Source organism: Equus asinus, chromosome 22 (assembly GCF_041296235.1).
Source record: "Equus asinus isolate D_3611 breed Donkey chromosome 22, EquAss-T2T_v2, whole genome shotgun sequence".
NCBI lineage: Eukaryota > Metazoa > Chordata > Mammalia > Perissodactyla > Equidae > Equus > Equus asinus.
Window position 1 is genome coordinate 52,637,456 of NC_091811.1, and position 17,097 is coordinate 52,654,552.

The window sequence follows — 17,097 nt, forward strand, 5'->3', positions numbered from 1 at the left end:
TGTAGACAAAACTGAGGTATAGAGAAACAAATAAAGTTCCTTACATTCCACAAGCCACTGAGCAAGTCTAGAAGCCCTGATTCCCAGAACTGCGGCTCCTACTTTGGCAATCATCGCTGCAATATTACCTTCTCACTGCCTTCCTGCTCAGGCCTAGGAAACACCCACTGATGATCATTCCAAGAGCCTGAGGAAGTGACTTAAGCCCATGTAAAACGGAAACGGAAAAAAGGCCAAACATGCCCAATGTCTTTTAGGTCCTGTGTTGGTTATGATTCCTTTGACTGCAAGTGACAGAACTCCCAAACCAAAAAGGCTCAAGTAGAAAAAGGACTTTCCTGACTCAAATTAGTGACAATCATTAGGGGAGAAAGCCTCAGGAACATCTTGAGCAGGGCTCAGATAATGTTATCAGGAGCCAGACAGTGTCTAGGGTCACGTCAGCCATCCTGTCTGTCTGCCCCATCAGGTGGTGAGTCTGTGGAAGTAGTGTCAATCTTCATGTTTCCAGGACCCAAGGCCAGTTGGAAAGATCAAGTCCACTTTTGCAAAAACTCCCAAGTTCTAGATTGAGTCTCACTTGGCTCTGACTGATCATACTGGGTCACAAGTGCATTCCTGAACCCATCATAATGTTTAGATGGGATGGATCATGCTGATTGGCTCAAGCATGGGTCACAGGACAGGTCCCTAGAGCTGAGCACATCCAGACCATGTGCTCAAGACAAGGAGACAAGGAGAGTTGTATATTCTTCAAGTGAAAATGGGGCCTGTGTAGGGTCACGCTTGCCCGACAATAACCTACGTGTCCTATGTGAACCATGTGTCCTTCTGGCTCCCTTCTGGGCAGGATGCCAACCATCTGGTATTGTAACTGTTTCTCTCAAAGAACATCATCTCCTGAGGGAACACAGAGCCCCTCCACGTGAGCTGCTGATCCTTGGAATGCTGGCCATGTAAGGACAGTCCCTCTTGCAATCACACAGCCTTTCTTCCCCTGCCTACATAAGCAACTCCCTCTCTGTTCACGGTAGTAGGAGCAGGTGCACAATTCCATCTGGCTGGCTGTTCCTGGACGTTCCCAGTGAGTAAGACCCAATAAAACTTATGTCTCATTCACTGTCCCCAGCTCTTTTCTCTGTTCTCTCTGCAACCTATCCCGTACTGCTCACCCAACTGGGTGTGCGGCCAGACAGCCTGTGACTGGAGAAAGCAGGAATGCACATGACAAATGCCTATTATAAGCACATGGCTGCATTTTGATCAGGCCCTCTGTCTGCTTTCCAAGAGTAGATCACACAGTATTGTGCCTAGAACACTGCCTTTTCAGTGAGATAACTGCATGCAATAAGGAAAACAAAAGAAAAATGACAATGGCTTTGGTATCAAAGGTCCAGCTGGTTGTTATCATTAGTTGACTGTGTGACCTTTGGCAAGTTACTTCTCCAGTCTCACTTTCCTCATCTGTTAATGGGAATAATATCTCCTAAAGGGTTACTGTGATGAAGTGAAGCACTTGATGCTTAATAAATGTTGAACTTCATTCAACAAATGTTTATTGAGTGCCTACCATGTATTCTGCTCCCGGTGCTTGGTTTAGATCCCTGAATAAGCTAGACTTAGTTCTGTCTCATGGAACATACAATTGTGATAAATGCTATCCATGAGGGAGAAGAGCAGGGTGCCAGGAGAATAGAATCTGACCTATCCAGCGGGAGGAGGATCAGAGGCTTCCTTGAGAAGGTGACATCTGAGCTGAATTCCAGAGGATGGATAAAGAGTATTTCAGTCTAATGGAACAAAATAAAAGGAGGAAACACAGTACATTCAAGAAACTGAAAGAAAGCAGGCAGGCTGGGTACCAGAGCCTGAATGGCAGATTTGGGGATGGCTACTATTGCCATTAGCTTATTCCTAATTTTGTTAAGGCCCTGAGCCCATGGGCCCAACACTTATTTTAAAGGCTAACAAAAACACCACATCACGATTTCTAATATTATGAAACATTCTGTTCCTAAGTGTTCTAACATTCTAATTGTTTCTTCTAAATTCCTACATATTTCACACTTGAATAGAAGGTGAAGCAAACATTAGATAATAGTTCCTTTTGTACTCTTGACAGTAACATAAGCCTTTCCCTTTGGTATTGCTTTGGAAAACACAGGACTTAACTGAAATTCAATTCTTGTTTAACCATTAAGCAATGAAGAGTGTAATGAATCATAGAAAACTAATGTCAACAAAAAAGAAAACTGTTCAGCAACTGCTTCAGTTGCTGCAAATAACTTCTACACGGAGTGCTGTGGATACAGACGTGGTTTCCTAAGTCCCTCTAGGCTTGGCTCCCAGTTTGCCCGTCAAGCTAAGCAGGTATTAGAAGACTGTAAAAGAAGTAGCACTCAATTCAAATTCTATCTTACCTCTCAAGTTATGGGAACAGATTACTAACTCTGATCCCAGAGGAAGAGTTTTTTTCAATTTCATTGTCCACCAGGGCTTAGGAACAAAAAAACCTAAAAGCCTTCTTTATAAACAGCAAAAGCTGGGCCAGCCCCATGCCTAGTAGTTAAGTTTGGTGCACTCCACTTTGGCGGCCTGGGTTTGGTTCCAGGCATGGACCTACCCTACTCGTCAGTGGGAGTGCCGTACCAGTGACCCACATACAAAATAGGGGAAGACTGGAACAGATGTTAACTCAGGGCAAATGTTCCTCAAGGAAAAAGAGGAAGACTGGCAATGGGTGTTACCTCAGGGCAAATCTTCCTCAGCAAGCAAAAACGAAAATGACAATGCTGCAGTATTAAAGCAAATGTATGCATAGTTGTTTATAAATATAAATGATTCTAAATATCAAATTGTCACCACAGAAAAATAGGGTTCTCCTACCCGAGGTGCACTTAAAAAAAGCTAATTAATTACAGCATCAGCTTTTGGGAATGGAAAACAGCTTCACTGCTCCGTAAATCTGCTAGATCAATCTGAGGGCCATGTGCCCTCAGATCTGTCTCTCTGATTCAGGATTTGCGGTAAAATTTAAGAGGTTAGGGAGAACAGGCTGGCACAAGGAAACACTAGAGGGACAGGTTTTGACTGGTGGGCTTTATGCATTTATGCTAAGGTTCTAAACATTTATGGTAAAGTTTTAAACATTGATAGCAAGATTTTAAACATTTAGGGTAAGGTGGGGAAGGGATTTTAATCTTGGATCTTCCTGGATGACAGATCCCTTGCTTCTGATGAGAGAGTCCAGCTTTCAAGTTCTGCTCATGTGCAGTCCTTTGGTGTTGTGGGGAGAGGAATCTTTGGTTCTGCAGTCATTTCAGGTCAAGAGTTCTTCTGCATGTGCTCTGACTACGTGACGTTGCAAATTTTCTGAATAACAATTCTTTTTTTTTTTAAATTGAGGTTATGATAGTTTACAATCTTGCAAAATTTCAGTTGTATGTTATTGTCAGTTATCTTACAGGTGCACCACTCCACCTTTTGCGCCCACGCCCCACACCCTTACCCCTGGTAACCACTAATCTGTTCTGTTTGTCCATGTATTTGTTTATCTTCCACATATGAGTGGAATCATACAGTTTGTCTTTCTCTATTGTGCTTATTTCGCTTAACATAATATCCTCAGTGTCCATCCATGTGAGAAACAATCTTAGTCATTCTGCTGACAAGAGATGGGATCTGATGGAACTGGGGCTAACAGGCCCATGATGCAAAATTACTTGCCAGCGAATACAACCCCATCTGCTCGCCTAGTTTTAAAAGCGGGAGGAAACATTAAAGAGAGTGGATACTGTTAATAAATTGTTAACCTGTCAGCCGACATTTTTGCTACTGTGTTTTTATTTTCTTTCTTTCAGATTCTGGGTAGGAGCCCTTCTGGGATCTCGAGTAAAATTTTATAAAGAAATATTTGCCTTATGCTCACAAAGCACCTGGATGACAGGTATGCCTGCAAATGTGAAAATCGGGTAAAAATGGTGCTACCTAGTACTAATTCTTAATTTTTATAGGGTCATAAGAGATACCTTGAGAGTCTGATGAAAGGTATAGAGCCTCTCACTGGAAAAACGCTCCTACAAATAAATACACCATTTCTGGAGAAAAATAGACATGCCAAGCACCTGGCTAAGCATACTGTTGTCACCTCCAAAGAGCCACATATGAAATTTTAAACTCTGAAGTCCTTTCTTGGAACATAGCCTCCCAGCCTTTTATCTCTCTTCCTAACTCTGTTCTTCAACTTAGAGACCACTAATGCTTCCACCTGCCTTAGTCTGTCTCAGGCTACCAGCTGACACTGAAACCCTTCTCTAACTAGGCTGGAGCGCAGAAGGAATCAATTCATCGTCACTCTCCTATTCATGCCCCCTTTTCCTATTGCCATACAAACCTGCCAACTTCTGACCAGAAGGTCTCCTTTACCCCTACTCTGCTTCTGATTCTGTACTTTCTTATCTTAGTAAATGGCAAAACCATTGTTGTCACTGTCACACAAGCCAGAAACCAGGACATCAACCTAGGTTTCTCTCTCTTACCTCTCACAACCAGTCACACACCATCCCTTCCTTTCTTCCTCCATCGCTTCTGCACACATCACTCCTTACTTGGATTAACTGGCTTCAGCCCGACTCCCTCCAATCTGCCCTCCAGACTGCTCCCAGAACCTAAAGAAAAAACCACTTCCTGCCTGATATCCTTTGACGGCTTCTTCTAGCTTTCAGATTAAAGTTCAAAATCCTTAGTTTAAAATGCAAGGCTCTCGGAAACTGGCCCAGCCGGTACCTCAATCCTCTACAAGCCATTCCCATCCCTGGTTCTACACATTGTGCCCTTTGGGCTGTTCACCTCTGTGCCTTTCCACAAGCTGTGCCCTCTGTCTGGAATAACCCTACCCTCTCTTCATTGAAAATTTACTAGTTCTCTAAAAGATCCCATAAGTCACTCTCTCCAAAAAGAACTTTCTTAATCCTCCAGTTTGATTGTCAGATCCTTTGTCTCTGCTCCTTCAGGCCCACACCTCTTCCTCCCACCTTCTCAATGTGCGCTGGCTGCTGCGTTACTCCTCTGTCTCCCCAACCTGACCCTAAGCTTCTTGAGGACAGGGCACTTGTCTCAACTCCCCTTCACCTCTGCTGCACTCAATTACTCTTTGTTAAATGTACGAATGCTTCCACTGTTCCCACTCTCAGGAGAGAGTATAAAACCCGAGTTAGACTTTCAGTGCTGCTCAGGAATCTTGTCATTTACCCGCAGCTGCCACAGAGGCCAAACCTGTACCACATTCATTTCCATACTCCTCCTCTCAGGAGATGACTTCACTACTCATTTCACAGAAGTAAAAAAGAGGAGCCATTGAATGGAACTAGAAATTTAGGAATCTCACAGATCCTGACTCCTGATCCAAGGATCAGGTCTTCTCCCAGGCTCTGCAAGGGTAGCCCTGGGCTCTTAAGTCATCTCTCTCAGGTCTTTCCTCTGTCAAGTCAGACTCCTTGTGCATCTTCATGCTTCTCCTCTCCAGGAATTCCTTCCCCTGTGTTAAAACATCCTGACATCCACTACATCTTCCTCAAGTAAAAATAAAACAAAACTACCCAAACAAAACCCTTAGTTTTGCTTTCCTCTCAGATTACTGCCTTCTTTTCCACCCTTCACGCTCAAGTTTCTTGGAAATGTCAAATCCATTTTTTCACTTCCCACTCACTCCTCAATCTGTTACAATTGGGTTTCGGCCTCCACCTGAAACTGGTCTCCACAAAGTCGCTATTGATTTCCCGCTTTTCAAACACAAAGCCTTCATCGTGTGCGTTAGCTGTGTAATATCTGATTCTGGTCATCCTTCTGGAGACCCTCCTCCCCCTTCTCCGTGGCTTTTGGGCACTGTTCTCTCATGAGTCTTCTCATCCCTCTCTGGCTGCTTCATCTCAGCCTCCTTTGCTGCCTTCTACTTCCCCAGCACTCCAGCTTCAGTCCTCTTCATTCCTAAAGACTTCCCTCTGGGGAGTTCAGCAGAGCTGTGATCCTCAATTCTACACTGTCACTCTCTCCTATCCTTTGGGGTGGACTGGCTAGGGAGGAGAATGCTGGGCACATGTCAGCCATGTGAGCTTCCTAGTGCTGCTGTAACAAATTACCACAAATTTAATGGCTTAAACCAACACAGACTTATTATCTCACAGTTCTGGAGGACAAAAGTCCAAAATGGGTCTCAGTAGGCTCAAATCAAGGGGTCGGTAGGACTGTTTCTTCTGGAGGCCCTAGGGAAGAATCTGTTCCCTTGCCTCTGCCGGCTTCGAAAGGCCACCCTGATTCCTTGACGCATGGTCTCTTCCTCCATCTTCAAATCTCTCCCTGAATCTGACTTGCCTCTCTTGCCTCCCACTTTCGCTTATAGGTGCTCTTGGGATTACACTGGCCCCACCCAGATAATCCAAGACAATCGGCCATCCCAGGGTCAGCTGGTTAGCAACCTTCATTCTACCTGCAACCTTAATGTCCCTTTGCCACGTAACATAACACATTCATTAATTCTGGGGATGAGGATGTGGACATCTCTAGGGGTACCAGCGAGGAGGCATTACTCTGCCTACCACATCAACTAGCCTGGAAAAGAAAGAAAAGGCAAATATGTAAACGATAATGGGATCTTCAGTCAGGCGCCAAACTGGTCTAACCAGCCGAGGCAGGCGACAGCAGTGTGGAATGGCGCAATAGTTGTGGGAAGAACTGAATGAGGGCTACAGAGAAAATGCTGTCTGGACTCTCTAGGTTTCAAAAGGAAAATTAGGCTGCCTTTTATAGGAGAGTTCACATTTGTCCCTGACTAATCTCTCCATGCTGAAATGATTTCTATTTGTAGAACCTTCCCATATATGATCCCCTGACTCAAAATCCTTGGATGAGTCCAAGGATGTCTTCCAACACCCCCTCCCCCAAACTCTTCACAGCTTTAAAATTATCAAATGTCACAATTTTGTTTTTTATTGGCACCTGAGCTAACAACTGTTGCCAATCTTTTTTTTTTTCTGCTTTATCTCCCCAAATCCCTCTGGTACATAGTTGTATATCTTAGTTGCAGGTCCTTCTAGTTGTGGCATGTGGGATGCCACCTCACTGTGGCCTGACGAGCGGTGCCATGTCCTCGCCCAGGATCTGAACCGGCAAAACCCTGGGCTGCGGCAGTGGAGCACGTAAACTTAACCACTAGGCCATGGGGCTGGCCCCGTCACAATTTTTTTAATACGTAAAAATGGCCCCTAAACATATGAAAATACATTCGATTTCACTCACAATACAAGAAACGCCAATGAATATTACTGTGAGATATCATTTCTCACATAACAGATTGGCAAAGACTTCAAAAGCCTCACAACACATTCTTTTGGGAAAGCCACAGATAGACACTTCTGTATATTGCTAGAATGCAAATCTGTACAACTCTTGGGGAACTTCTAACAAAATTATGCTTGCATTTATCTTTTGACCAGCAACCCCATTCCTAGGAATTTACCGTGAAGACACACTTCCAACAATATGAAAATACAGATGCACAAAGTTATTCATTGCTGCATTGTTTGTAAGGTTTCCAAGCTAGATGCTCATACATATGAGTGCCTGAATAAACCAGGGTACTGCTGCACAAGAGGAGTACTACACAGCTGTAAAGCAGAATGCGGAAGAGCTCTATGAAGTGATAAGGTGTAATTTAAAGGATATATTATTAAGTAAACAAAATTTATGTTAGGTAAAACTATCTTTTGTGTGGTACCTTCTTTGTAAAAAAGAAGGGTAAATAAGAAAATACGTATGTATCTATTTATTTTTGCAAAAAGAAACTTAGGAAGACTACGCCAGAAACTAGTGAGATTGACTACCTGTCCTGGGTAGGTGGGAAGAGAGTAGAAATAAAGGGCAGAGAGGAATGACACTTTCTTTTTTTGCAAGGAAGACTGGCTCTGAGCTAACATCTAATGCCAATCTTCCTCTTTTTGCTTGAGGAAGATTGTTGCTGAGCTAACACCTGTGCCAATCTTCCTCTATTTTATGTGGGATGCTGCCACAGCACAGCTTGACGAGCGGTGCTAGGTCCACACCTGGGATCTGAACCTGCGAACCCTGGCCACCAAAGCAGAGTGTGTGAGCTTAAACACTAGGCTACCAGCCCAGCCCCCATTTTTTTTTTAAATAAATATTTTATTTTATTTTATTTTTTGAGGAAGATTAGCCCTGAGCTAACTACTGCCAGTCCTCCTCTTTTTTTTTCGCTGAGAAAGCCTGGCCCTGAGCTAACATCTGTGCCCATCTTTCTCTACTTTATATGTGGGACACCTACCACAGCATGGTGTGCCAAGCAGTGCCATGTCCGCACCCGGGATCCGAACCTGCGAACCCCAGGCCACTGAGAAGTGGAACATGCGAACTTAACCACTGCGCCACCGGGCCGGCCCCACCCACAATTTTTAATATACCCTTTGTATAGTTTTGATTTGGGGAACCATGTCACTGTTTTATATAAAATAGGTAAAAGAAGGTCTTACATAAAATAAAATGAAAAACGGGGGAACTCTAAAATGGAAAAATAAAAACCATCTAACTGTATTCCAGATCAATGCTAACCACATTGATGCAGGGGGAAAAAGATCAACCCAAGTGCCTTTTTTTCCCAAGTGACTCTCTTTTAACAACAGCTTTATTGAGATATGATTCACATATCATAAAATTTACCTAAAGTATACAATTCAGTGGTTTTTAGTATACTCAGAGTTGTGCAACCATCATCATAATCTATTTTTAAAACATTTTTCATCACCCCCTAAGAAGACTCCATACTCATAGCAGTCACTCCCTATTTTTGCCACACTGTCTCCCAGTCCTAGGCAACCACTAATCTACTGTCTCAGTAGGTTTGCCTATTCTGGACATTTCATATAAATGGAATCACATAATATATGGACTTTTGAGAGGCTTCTTTCACTGAGCATGTTTTCAAGGTTCATCTACCTTGAAACACATATCAGTATTTCATTTCTCTTTTTCTTTCTTTTTTTTTTGGTGAGGAAGACTGGCCATGAGCTAACATCCGTGTCCATCTTCTTCTACTTTATATGCAGGACGCCTACCACAGCACGGCTTGCCAAGCCATACCATGTGTGCACCTGGATCCAAACCGGTGAACCCCGGGATGCCGAAGTGGAACATGGGAACTTAACTGCTGCACGACCAGGCCGGACCCTGGACTGATTTTTATGTGTGGCAAAGGAATGTGCCCATTGTAAAAAAAAAACCATTGCCATTAGAGGCCCATTCAGATGTGGACTGCAAAAACAAACATAGCATCAGGAAAATCTTAAATGGCATTTTTGTGATTAATTAAAAGAGTTTTGTAATCAGGTTCTAAGCTATCTTACAGAACCGGAGGAGTAAGGTATTGGGAGGTAAAAAGGTAAGGCAATCTAGAAATTATCTGTTATACAATTATACAGGGTTTAAACGTTACACAGATTTAAATGAGGATTTATAAGGTTAAGAACACAGGCCTGGTCTGGAGTCTTGGGACAGCTGTCTACAACAAATGCCGTCTTCTTCTCATCCTGGTTTGGAGATGTTTGTATTGGTCAGTCGAAGTCGGGTTCAGAAAGGGAGTTGAAACCCACTCAGCCTGGTACATGGAGACCCACGAGTTCCTTCAGTTTTTGTTGCTTTTTCTGAAAAGATCAGTTAGGGGGTCACAGGAACACTCTTGAGTAGAACTGCCCGCCGTAGGCCTCCATGCCCACCAAAGGTTTCAGTTCTTCTGTTTCTTGTTGTCCAAGAAGAGCATTGCCTGTTTGAGAATTATAAAGGGGACGAGGGAGGTCCTGGTTGGAAATGGGTACTATTTTTACTCGTGAGTGGTGTATCCAAGGCTTAACTCCCTTGAATTGTACTGAAGGATATGTAACCAGGACTGCATAGGGTCCATTCCACTTAGGTTACCGTTGGTCCTCAGGGTGTGGACTTTTCCCAGTCTTGAGCAGGACTCAATCCCCTAGGGTTATGCAATGCTGGGGACGTTGGTTGGAAACACTAATTGGCTAGAAGCTTATTTATGTATAGTGGATAAAGTAGCACCTAGAGACTGTACACACTTTATGGCATCCAATTCTTTTACAACATGACCATTTTCAAGATTGCAATAATACTTAGTCTTAAGGAGGGGTCTCCCATACAACATTTCAGAAGGACTTAACTGAGACCTCCTTCTAGGGGCTACTCTTACCCTAAGCAGGAGAACCAGAAAGACCTTATCCCATGTTAGGTTGGTTTCCTGACATATTTTAGCAATTGTTTTCTTTAAGGTATGTTCATCCTTTCCCTCCTTCCCTTAGACTGAGGCCTCCAGGAAGCATGTAACGTCCATTGTATTCCGAGGGCTCCAGATACCTCTTGTGTCCCTTTGGCTATGACAGCTCCTCAGCTGTTGCTTTGAATTGAAAGAGACAACTCAAAGTGAGGGATAATTTCTTTTAGTAAGGCCTTTGTCACTTCGGAAGCCTTTTCTGTCTTGACCACAAAGGCTTCGACCCATCCTGTGAAGGTGTCCACAAAACCCAGCAGATATTTATCATTTCCCAGGGCTCTCAGCATAACAGTAAATCATCTCTTGGTTCTGTGCCTTTGGTTTGCACCCCTTTGATTACTGGTGGTGGCCTGGTTTGGGGATTGTTTCGGGCACAAATCAAGCAATTTTGTACCACCTTCTGGATAGTCGTTTGCATTTGTGGGCCAACAATAAACTTTTGTAGCCAATTATGGTTGCATCTCTCCCTCATGGGTTCTCTGATGTGGGTGAGTAGTGATTTTTTTTCCATTTAAGTGCTTGGGTATAAGCACTAGTCCCTTTTCATTATAAACCCAGCCTTCTTTGGTTGTTTGGTACTGACTGCCATTGAGCCTCAAGAGCCTGTACGAAATCCCCATTTGCCTGCTGTTTAAATGTGTTTCTGAATACTGACGCTTAAACACAGACGGATCCATACTCAGGATGAGTGCTAGGGCCTTAGGATTTGGGTTTTCAGTTCTGGCTGCCGGTTTTGCAGCCTGATCAGCCAAATCATTTCCTTTTGCTATACAACTATCAGTCTTTTGGAGGCCTGGGCAATGTACCATGGCCACTTTTTCTGGAGTCAAAACAGAATCTAATAAGCCCAGTATGCCTCCTGCATGTTTAATCTCTTTTCTTCCTGCAGTTAGACGACCTCTCTCTTTCCATATGGCCCCATGTGCATGCACGACAGAGAAGGCACACTTAGAATCAGCATAAATGGTTGACTTTCTCTTAGCTCCAAGATGCAGGGCTCTCGTGAGGGCTATGACTTCTGCCTTCTGGGCAGACATACTGAAATCAGCAGAGAGTTAGCCATTGATGATCAAGTATCTAGGTACTAAAGTTTTTTTTCCTTTTTGCAATTACTGATTATAGCTTTTAGCTGTTTAACCCACCATTGTTAACTGTACTGTTTAGGCAATATGCTACCTGACTCCCACTAAACTCCTATACATAACATCTCCCTGGAGCCTGGGTCACCATGGTAATGGGTGTGTGAGCTGTTTTTCAGGAATTAGAACTCCTTGTCCACTTCAGGCCGGTTGAGACCACCAACTCATCAACCAGGCCCGCACAGATGGCCGATAGGCGACCTTTTGACGTCAGAAGGCTAAAAACTCCACCCTCAGGTCATGCTAACACCACCATTTTGTGAACATGGGTCCTATGAAGAGGCATGAAGTCTGACTACACTTACGCAGATCATCAATTATCTCACCTCTCCTCACCTCCAGTCACCTCTCTCCACATTTCAGACCACCTTGCCCCGTTTCCCATAAATATCCCTGAGTCCCTATTTTTGGGGAAGCGAATCTGAGGCTCATGCCCTTGCTTCCTCATGTGGCTGCCTTGTGAGTAAACTCTCTCTCTGCTGCAATCTCGTCGTCTCGGTGTTTGGCTTTCCAGGCAGCAGGCAAAAACGAACCTGCTTCGGTAACAATACCCGGAGGGAGTGTTTCTGCTTCGAGGAGTTCCTGATGAGTTACTATTAGATACCCTGCCTTCCGAAATCCATGGTCCATGAAGCTGCTCCCATCAGTAAATATTTCCTATCTGGATTCTCCAAAGACTTGTCAGTCAGGTTGGGTCTGCTAGAATAAACTTATTCAATTATTTGTACAATCTTGGACAGGTTCTCCTGTTGTAGCAGGAAGCAAAGTAGCTGGATGTCACCTTTAATTTTGCATTCGGGTTGTCCAGTAGTATGGCCCGATATTTGCCTAGCTTCCCAGAGTGAGCCAGTATCCTCGTTTTTGTTCCAAAAGAGGAAGTACACAGTGAGGAGTGTGCACAGTGGTGGGCTGACCCAAAGCAAACTTTTCTGCCTTCTGTAACAAGTCACAGGTGGCTGCTACCGCCCTCAGGCACACCAGCCGTCCTTTAGTCACCACATCCAACTGTTTGGAGAAATAGGCAACAGGCCTTCTTCTCATGTTACCCAAATTCTGGGTTAGTACCCCGAGGCTAACTCCTTGCCTCTCATGAACAAACAGTTCAAACAGCTTCCTGATGTATGGGAGGCCTACAGCAGGGTGGGTAAGCAGACTCTCATTAATGGTTTGGAAGGCTTTATGGCATTCTGAAGGACAATTAAGAGGTTCATTGTCTCCACCCTTGAGAGCCTCATAGAGGGGCTTCACTATCAGTCCGAAATTAGGGATCCAGATACAGCAGAATCCTGCCATGCCCAGGAACCCTCACGACTGTCTTCTGGTGGTGGGCATAGCCACCCCAGCTAATGCCTCCCTTCGATCTGGCAATAAGTTTCTTTGTCCTTTTGATAACTCAAATCCTAGGTACTTTACAGTCAGTTGAGGAATTTGTGCTTTTCTCTCAGAGACTTTTGTTGACGAAAATAATCCATAACCAATCTATAAATGAAAATTTGGGTGAGTTTATTCTGAGCTAAAATGTGAGGACCATGGCCCAGGGCCTTTCTTCCCAAAGGGAGAAAGGGCACCAAAGAAGTGGGGTGTACAGAGTGCTTATATACCCCCAAAGAGCATGTTTCACATATGATTGAAATGTCCTTTTACAATAGTCGCGAGACTGCTCTGTCAGCACAGCGATTGATGCACACAGCAGGTAGGTCTGCTGTCTGGGTGGACACAGCAGGGTGGCAGGTCTGTTGTCTTGAGCTGGGTGGTCAAAGGCGAGCACAGCAATCAGTTCCCAGCCTGAGGAAAGATGCTTATCCATAAGGAAATGCCAATATCGGGGGAAGTACCTTTATCTTAAGGGCATTTGTTCTTGCCAAAGTAAATGTTTAAAGCAGATATACAATGCATGCTTGATGGCCATGTCAGTCCCTTTTGGAAAAACAAAGTCAGGCCGAATTAGGTTTACACCAAATGGCTTCCTCATATACTCCAATATATCCTATTGCTTGCCATTTCTATTTGACACTTTCTATCTCCTTTCTGCCAGAAAGCTCAAAGTAAGGATTGTATTTTGGTCTGAAGCTTCTTTAGTTTTACTAGCAATCATATGTCATCCACATAATTGGAATAAGACTCCCTCACTTACCTGGAGATTCCTTAAGTCCTTGGCTAAGGCTTCCCCGAAGATGGTGGGGGCATTTTGAAATCCTTGCGGAAGTATCATCCAACCACAGTGTTGTTTTACATTAGTCTCTGGATCGGCCCATTCAAAGGCAAACAGGTCCTGGGACTCAGGACTCAGGGGTATGCAGTAAAAGGCATCTTTAAGTCCTGAACTGTAAACCAGCAGAAGTCTCCAGATACTTGGGAACATCCTGAAGGACTGGAAGAACAATGCCTCTTTTCTTTGGAGTCAGAAGACCCTTACAAGATTAATCAAAAGGCAGTTTGTTACAGTCACCAAAAAACTCGGTGCCCAAATAGCCAATTCAAGTCAGACAAACATTAACAGACAACACAATTCGATATATAGCATAGACCAGAACACTAGCTAGTTTGCCAGGAGTAGCTGAGAACCAAAGCCAGGAGCTACCCTAAACCAGATGGCCAGGGGCAAGTCAGAACCAGCGCCGGTGTTAGCGCACAAAGGCATGATCTGCTCACTGCCAGACAAAAGCCCATCGTCAAGAGGCAAGATGGTAACAGAGAAAGGGCATTTTATTACAGCTTGCTAGCAAGAGGGAAGATGTGAACTCACGTCCAAAAGAACCATCTTAAGGGGGGGGCACAGAATCTTGAAGCAGTTACATAGGCCCATGGCTCATAGTGGAGAGGCTTAGGAATGTTGACCCAGGAGTCGCCAAACCAGATCTTTCAGTTGTCATTGACGATGGCTATCAGCACAGACTCTCTGTGTGGGGCCCATCACATTCCTAAGGAACTCAAAAGAACGAAGTTCTCGTCTTATTGCAGCTGGGAGGTATATGCACAAGCAGGGGGCATAAAATCTACAGAGCAGGTCGGTCTCCTGGAGGGTGCAAATCCAGCTGGGTAAGTTAGGCAGAGATCATTCAAAGTTATAATGTGGTCTCTTTTCGACAATATGGCTTCCCTTACGTCAACCTTGTGTTGAGCCAGTATCACCGGGACCTGCCACATCCAGAAGCAACTTCACCAGTGAACTTTTGATCCTGCCTCTAACTACCTTGGGTGGTTCAGGCCCAAGGTTTGAGTCTCAGCCCGCCAGGCTTCCCCAGAGTACAAGCTGAACCTATATTTCCAGGAAATCAAACCAGAGAGACAAGGTAAAGGACACTTTCTTGAAGTTACTTACCCAGAGCCCAGAGACATCTTCCAAACCCAGAAGCTATTTCTTCTCCCAAAAGAATAAAAAAGCTGTGGGGCCTGGAGCACCCCAGCGGGAAACGGGAATCCCTCAATCAAGCCTCCAGATGAAATTGTCTAGGCTGCCGCTGAGCAGCAATGAAAAGACCCCACACCCTGATGAGGGTTCCAGAGCCTTGGGCAGTCGGTCACAGGACCTTGGGCCTGCCGGAGTCACCAATTTTTACCGCACAAAATTAGGGTTCTCTGCCTGATGCACACAAACAAGCCAAGTAATTATGGCATCAGCTTTTATTCTGCGAGATGGATCCATCTCCAGGGAGACAGGGGATGGGGGCCCTCAGAGGTGTCTCCCCCACTCAGGATTTGGGGGGACATTCAAGAGGTGAGGGAGAACTGGCTGGGACGTGGAAATGCTGGGGGGACAGGCTTTGATGGGTGGGCTTCAAGCACGTATGGTAAGGTTTTAAGCATTTATGACAGGGCTCTAAATTTTTATGAGGAGGTTCTAAACATCTATGATGGGGTTCTAAACATTTTTGAGGAGGTGGGGAAGGAATTTTTAACACTGGATCTCGGGGACCCCTCGCTACTAAGCAGAGTTGGACTTTCAGGGTCCAGCGGCTAAGTTCCCGTGCTCCGCTGTGGCGGCCCAGGGTTTCGCTGGTTCAGATCCTGGCCGCGGACATGGCGCCGCCCATCAAGCCAAGCTGAGGCAGCGTCCCACAAGCCAGCACTAGAAGGACACCACGACTAGAATATACAATTATGTACTGGTGGGGTGGGCTTTGGGGACAACAAGGAAAAATAAAATGTAAAAAAAAAAAAGATTCCGACTTTCAAGTTCTGGTCAAGTCGGATCCTCGGGTCCACGCCCCACATGCATACGAAAGTACTTAGGGGCGAAGGCACATCAGCACGCAACTTCCTCTCAGATGGTTCATAGGAAGGAATCCTATCTAGAGAAAAATGATACGGCAAAGGTGGCTAAATGTTAACAAAGCGGAATCTGAGTGTCGGACATACAGTTCTTTATACTATTCTGGGAACTCCTCTGTAAGTCTGAAATTATTTAAAATTTAAAAGTTATAAGGAAAAAACGGCTAACGCTACCTTTCCTCTGCTCTCATCCTGAGGTCTTCAGGGCTCAGGGTCTCGGGCCGTCGGCCAGGACCCCTCACAGCCTCAAGGGGCCCGGGCTGTCCGATGGCAGCAGAACCGAAGAGAACGTCTACCAAGCACCCGCCCCGACAGCCGCGTCAGCCTGAGGCACATGAGACGACGCAGGCGCACAGGGGCGGGGCTCAGCCCCTTCCCGGGCAGGCCCACCCTGCCCTGGGATTGGCCGCGGGCGCGGTGACATCACTTCCTGCCCCTTAGGGCGCACGTGCAGCTCAGGCTCTGCAAAGCCGCAGTGGCGAGAGCCTCGCTCCTAGGTGACTACCGGCGGGCTAGCCCGGCGTTAGTGCGAGCTCCAGGCCACAGCGGGCGCCCCTCTGGCGAGCGTATATCCCTACAAGACGCCGAGAATCTGGGGCCCAGATGGTTAACCCCCACCCCCACCGCCAAATCCAGTGTTGTAACCCTGCCCCCACTTTCCTCTCGATTTTGGGCCGTGGAGTCAGGGAGCTGACTCACAACCACAGGGGGAAGCTGGGAGCTCGCCTGTGAAGGCAGAATTAAGTAAAGGCATCTTCTTGAAAAGCCTTAACGTTTCCTTCATGTCGTCTTGCAAAGCTTAATGTTTGTGGTCCAAGTGCTGCCACCAGTGAGTTTCCAGCAGGTGCTGTGGAAACCTTGGCCAATACCAGTCGGCCACTCCCTCGCGGGGGCGTGTTTCTGGGCTTTCTCATTATCAATTAGTTGAATATTGCAGGTAAATGTGTCCTAGCCTTACAAAGCCTGTTCTGATCTACAGCTCCCTGCTCAAGGAACACCAGGAGACAGACAGCAGGTGGTGGGGTACGCCACAGGTATTGTGCTTCTGCCACTTACCAAGTTACAGTTTCTGATGAAAGCTGATTCATAGGATGAAGCCATCATATTTGAATTTTGAGGTGAAACTTGTGGGTTGCACGCATAACAGACTGAGGTGCTGCTAAACCGTGTTGTGATTATAGTTGCTCTTGCAAGTTTCCTCATTCATCCTGGTAGACAACGAATATTATTTTCATTGTCCAGCATAGCACCTGGCCCATGGCAGGTGCTTGGTAAATACCTCAATGACTTTATACTGCCCTGCACATTCTGCAGAATTAGAGTGATCTTCTCCCATCACCTGTA

General features: G+C 45.3%; 1 long non-coding RNA gene across 1 annotated transcript; it reads left to right on the forward strand.

The window, feature by feature from the left end:
- Positions 1 to 882: 882 nt before the first annotated feature.
- LOC139041591 (uncharacterized) lies at positions 883 to 10,783 on the forward strand. The gene is made up of 3 exons (XR_011497042.1): positions 883 to 1,084; positions 3,861 to 3,946; positions 9,114 to 10,783. It is a non-coding gene; the product is annotated as an uncharacterized lncRNA (long non-coding RNA).
- Positions 10,784 to 17,097: the final 6,314 nt, after the last annotated feature.